The sequence below is a fragment of the Galeopterus variegatus genome, unplaced genomic scaffold, assembly GCF_000696425.1.
Source record: "Galeopterus variegatus unplaced genomic scaffold, G_variegatus-3.0.2 Scaffold2180, whole genome shotgun sequence".
NCBI classification, from domain to species: Eukaryota; Metazoa; Chordata; class Mammalia; order Dermoptera; family Cynocephalidae; genus Galeopterus; species Galeopterus variegatus.
The window spans coordinates 235,249-241,123 of NW_007728291.1; positions in this window are offsets into that span (position 1 = coordinate 235,249).

A 5,875-nucleotide genomic window follows, 5' to 3' on the forward strand; every position below is an offset into this window, starting at 1 on the left:
AAAAAAAAAAAAAAAAAGATTCAGCTAATATTTGAATCCAGATCTGGCAACTCCAAATTCTGTCTTTTCAGTATGCCATTTCGACCATGGCCCTACCAAATAAAGTGAACTTTGACTATCACCATCTCTTCACTAATAAGATGTGCAAGTTTTATATCTGAGAATTATACATTTTCTTTAGATGAGCTATGTGTTACTCAACTTTGTACTCTCTAGCATGATGCTAGACTTATGGTAGATGGCCAACACTTGTTTTGAATTTATTAAATTTATGTATAGGAATTGTAAAACTTTTCTCGAATGAATGAAAGTCTTGGCCAAGACTTTCCACTTTTGCTTTCCTCATTTAGTTCTTTTCCAGTGTATTCTTGCCTTCACAGGTGTCGACATGCATTAGAACTTCATTTCCAGATCCTAAACTTAGCACTTGAGCTCTCTTACCCTCTAATCAGATTCTCCTTTGTGCATAGTAGAAAGTTCCTTTTCAAATAATATTTTTGTAGAAACTATGACTCACATATTTTTTTTTTCTTCATATTCTCCACTCTAAACAAAATCTTGACATAGAAAATTATGCCTTTGTCTTGGCAAGTGCTCTTCATTATCATATTTTTCCCCCTTGAAACATCAATATAAGGCATAGACACTCAGGGCTTCCTGTGAAGACTTTGGAGTACACTAGTTTTTGCACCTGCTCTTGGCAGGGGGATGATGACTTTTTTGTTTTTAGTGGTCTTTATTTTTAACCTCTACTTGAAATTGTTGAAAAGATAAACAATGGTATGTTTTATGGTATATCTGGAAAGGGAATTTGAGATCATTTGATATTGACCTAGTGTTAACTGAGGACAGAGCTGAATTTAAGCAACAGAACTGGCTTATACTGAGTACTCTCCACTTTCCAGACTTTCAATTGTGTTGACATTCGCAGGAGCTGTGTGGGACCAATTTTGTGTCAGAAAATCTTGTTTCTAAAAAAATGTAAGAAGATAAATCTATGGGAATAATTATGTGACTGTAGTATCTCATCTTCCCCACTGTAATGTGAGAGAGGGGTCCTAAAGGACACACTGCATCAGTCATCACTGGAAAAGCCTGTTATACCCTGTCCCGTGTTGGAATGGCCCCTGTATCTAGTATTCCAGTGAGGAATCTACCATTTCTCTTGGCAGCCCTTTCAATTCTTTGTCCATCACAGCATTTTCCAGACAGTGAGGCTTGTTTTCTGCAGCTGTGTTTGGACAGACAGTCCCATGGGTAATTCTCTCAGGCTCATCCCCATCATGCCAGATTATGTATGGGCCACAAAGCCCTGATTTGGGTGGGAGTGGAGGGAGGAGTGACAATGTTGTCTGTCAGCTTAAAGATTCATACTTAATGTTACATTTTTGCTCTTATTTTAGCCTCTAGGATCCCTGTCACTTGCTGCTTACAAATGAGAAATATCAAACATAGTGACATGTAGCTCTAATTTTAAACATAATTTAGTTCCACAATAACAAACCACTACCTCCAGGACCTGGTCCTAAGTCCTTGCCAGTGTGATTACATCATTGTGGAGACCTAGTGTCACATATGACATGAGACATTCACCAACCAACACACCAAATGTTCTTGGCTTCACTTTCAAGCAGTGCTCTATTGTTTCTCTATTAGAAAGCCATCCATAATTTTCTGGCTGCTGTCATTCCCAGGTCCATGCTTTCCATAGTCTCTCATTTCTATTGAACAGCTGTGCTTCTGATTAGTTTTCTCTAGAGGTATTAAATTTTCAGCACTCTGCACAAGGACACTTTTGAAGTATTGGGAACAATGGGCCCATCCTTGCTTTGTTTCAGCCAGTTAGTCTGCTGTGCTTCAGAAAATATTCTGGAAGACAGACATGAAACTAAACAAAAATAAGAATTCACTCAAACATTTATTAAGACAAATCTGAGACTTGGCATCATGAAAATTATGATTATTAGTTCACAGTATAAACCAATTTCATGTTTACTTGTGTATATTTCTGTCTATTTTTTCCATATATTTTGAGAGACAAATATTTAGTTATCAGTAACACATGTCAGTTCTCTGAAGATTTGAGCAGAGAATTAATGACCCCAGTTGCTGAAGGTAACTGTACTTAACCACTTTGCACCCTTTTATCCTTGATCATCCAGTTGAGGTAAGATTCTGTTGTTACACACTCTTTTTGAATGACATTTTCTTCATAGCACTAACCATTCATTTTATTAAAATGAAACCTTCCTTAGAAATTTCTTTAAAAAGAATATATCATGAATACTAATAATTGAAACTGTTTTAATTTCACAAATACTACTTTCTGTCCAGGAAGCTAGATGAGAGAATATATTTATATACTTACATGTGGAATGCAAGGATAAACTACTACTTAAAGAAGTGCTGAAATGCAATTGTACAAAGCTTCATGAGTTCGCTAAAAAAATCTTCCTTTCTCTAGATTTATACTGTGGTTGGATGTTTAGCCCTTACATCTACAACCACAAAATGTCAAGTTCTATGATGAAGAAATGACAAACCAACATTGATTACACCGACTATATGCTGGTTAAAAAGATGGAGCAGTGTATTTCCTAATTATCAGGATGTATCTTGAGGAGGAGGTGGGACTTGTGCCAGATCTTGAAAGATGGGTAGAATTTAGCCTGGTGTAAGGAAGGCAAACTAATACTTACTAGCAGAAACCAAGAGGAAGAGTAGAGTAATATGGGTTTAAGAGAGAATAGGATTTCTGACTTTGTTTAGGGTTTGTGTAAGAAAAAGAGGGAAGTAAGACTAAAAGGTAGGATGGAAAGATGATCTGGTTTTGGCAAAGTTCAAATTCTAATATGAAGAGTTTGGCTCTTATTCTGTAGGATATAAAGAGCTATTGAAGAGATTTTAGTAGGAAAATATCATGAATATGGTGTTTTAAGAAAAAATTAGTCCTGAACCAATAGAAAGGTATAATTAGAGAAGCAAGGAATTAAAAACTAGAAAATCACAATCAGTTAGGAAGAGGTTATGAGGTGTTTAGTGCCTGGAGAAACGTGGCGAAGTATAAATAGAAGGAAGAAAGGACTAGACAGCAGTAAGCTCTTTGCTCTGTCATTCATTCATCAAGCATTGATTGTACTGTTCTGGGTAGTATAGGAAATGCAAAAGAAATATATGACAGGAATATTTCCAGTGTGTTAGTTGGCCTTATAACTGATCATAAATGAGTATCTGTTATAATTTTATTTTTTGTTTATTTCTGGTATATAACAATTAATGGATTCTTATACACTGGTCTTTTATCTAGTTAATCTGTTAAACATATTTATTAATTCTAAATATTTGTCTGTAGATTCTTTTGAATTTCTACATACATTATCACATCCTCTGTGAATAATAACACTTATTCATACCTATTATTCTCTGTCATGTCTTATTCTATTGGCTAGGATCTCCAGTACAAAGTTACAATGTTAAATAGTGATGCAGTTAATTGTGATTATCCTTATCTTTATATGTCCTCAAAGGGGTAGCTCTTAATATTTATTAAGATGTCTGCTATAAGATATATTTTGTACATATTCTTACCAAGTTAGAATGTGTTCTATTGCTATTTTGCTAAAAATTATTATCATAAATGTACATTGAATTTTATCAGTGCTTTTTTTGCACTTAGTGAGATGATCATAGATCATTCTTTATTCTGTAATAAGAAAAATTACATAAAATTATTTTTGAAATAGTAAATCAATTTTGCATTCCTGAAATAAACTAAATTTAAGCATAATCTGTGATCATGGTTATAAATTGCTGAATTCTCTGCTAAAATTTTTATTAGAATTTTTGCATGTATGTTTATGACTTAAAGTGATCTATAATTTTCCTTCCTTGTAATGTCTTTGATGAATCTGTCACCAATTTTATGAATAATGTTATGCTACATTAATAAAATTGAATTGTTGAGATGTTCTCTACTTTAAAAAATCTCTGTAATAATTTCTGCAAGACTGGCATTATTAAAATTTCCTTAATTGTTTGATAGAATTCACTCATAAAGCCAGTAAGGTCTGGAATTCATTTTGGGGGGTCAGGAAGAAGAAGGTTTTGGTTTCAACTCAGTTTCTTTAAAAATATCAGACTATTCAGATTTCCCCTTTCTTTTTGCTTCAGTTTTGTAAGAGTGTCTTTTTCTAGGAATTTACCTATTGCATCTTAAATGTTCAAAGTAATTGGCGTAAATAGCTCTGAGTATTCTTACTGTTGTTTTTCAATGACAGCAAGATCTGCAGTGATATAGCCATTTTCATTCCTGAAGTTTATTATTTGTGTCTTCTGTTTATATTTCTTGATGAATCTCCTCAGGGGCTTATCAATCCTATTAGTTTTTAAAGGGACCAAATATCCTGGAAGGAAATAGAAGGTATACACAGTTTAGATTTTCTAGAGAATTTAATGAAGGAAAATATCTAGAAGTGTGGGCTAAATTAAGGAAACCAACAAGGAATTTGAAGTCCTTGAGTATTAACAAGAAGCCACTGCTATTAATTTCTCTCTTATATTTGTTGTCATTCAGTTTGAAATATTTTCTAGGTTTTGTTACAATTTCTTTTTTGATCCATTGGTTATATAGAACTATATTCTTTAAATCTTCAAGCATATGGGTATTTTCTACATTTTTGTAATTGATTTTTAGCCTAATTGTAGTCATATGGCATATGATTTTCATCCTTTAAAATTCATTGAGATTTGTTTATGCCCAGTATATTGTTCTATGTGTGCTCCAAATGAATGTGTATTATGAATTTGTATGTCAGTATTCTACATAAGACTATTACGTCATTTTTAAATCAAGTTGTTTAGATTTTCTTTCTCCCTAATGATTATTTACCTCTTTTTTTCTCTCAGTTATTAAGATGTATGATTGTGGATTTGTCTATTTTTCCTTATTTTTTTCAATCTTTGTGTAATTTGAAGCCGTGATGTTAGTAATATCTTGAGAATTGAATGTTTTAATCATTAGGAGGGGTCCTTCCTATCTCTAGTAATACTTTTAGCTTTAAAGTCTAATTTGATATTAATTTAGTTGTATTGCCTTTCTTTGGTTTGGTGTGGACATGGTAAAATTATTTTAATTCTTTTTTCAGTCTTTCTGTATGCTTTCTTATGATTTAGCTGTGTCTCTTCCAGACCAACTATAGTTTGTTTTTAAATACAACTGAAAATTATTATTTTAACTGGAGAATTTATTTAATTTATATTTAATATAGTTATTTCTGTAGTTGAATTTATATCATCTTACCATGCTTTTTAAAATCTGTCCTACTTGTTCTATGTTTCATGCTTGGCCAATTTAGATTGATTTTCTATTAAAATTATATTTTTTCTCTATTGATCCAGAAGTTTATATTCTTTTACTGTTTTTGAGGGGTTACCCTAGAGCTTATAGCTTGAATCCTTTACTTATTATGTCTAATGTGAATTGATATCTTTACTCCCTTCCCAGACTATGGAAGGCCTTAGAATGAGTTAAAATTTACTGACCTTCTAACTTATGTGCTATTATTTTTGTATTTTAACTATTTCTATGTTTATACTGTCAATATTCATCTAGATCTATGCACATACTGTATTAACATTTTAATTTTTTTCTTTCCTGCATTTCTAACCTTCCATCTTGATAATTTCCCTTTTTTCCTGAAGAATATCCTTTAGTTTGGTGAGACAAACTAAAGGTAGTGAGACAAATTCTCTTAGATCTTGTTTGTCTGAAAATTGTTTTATTTTAACTTTATTCCTGATAGTTATTTTTGTTGAGAATAGCCTTCTAACTTGGCAGGCTTTTTTTTTTTTTTTTTTTTTTTTTTTTTTTTTAACC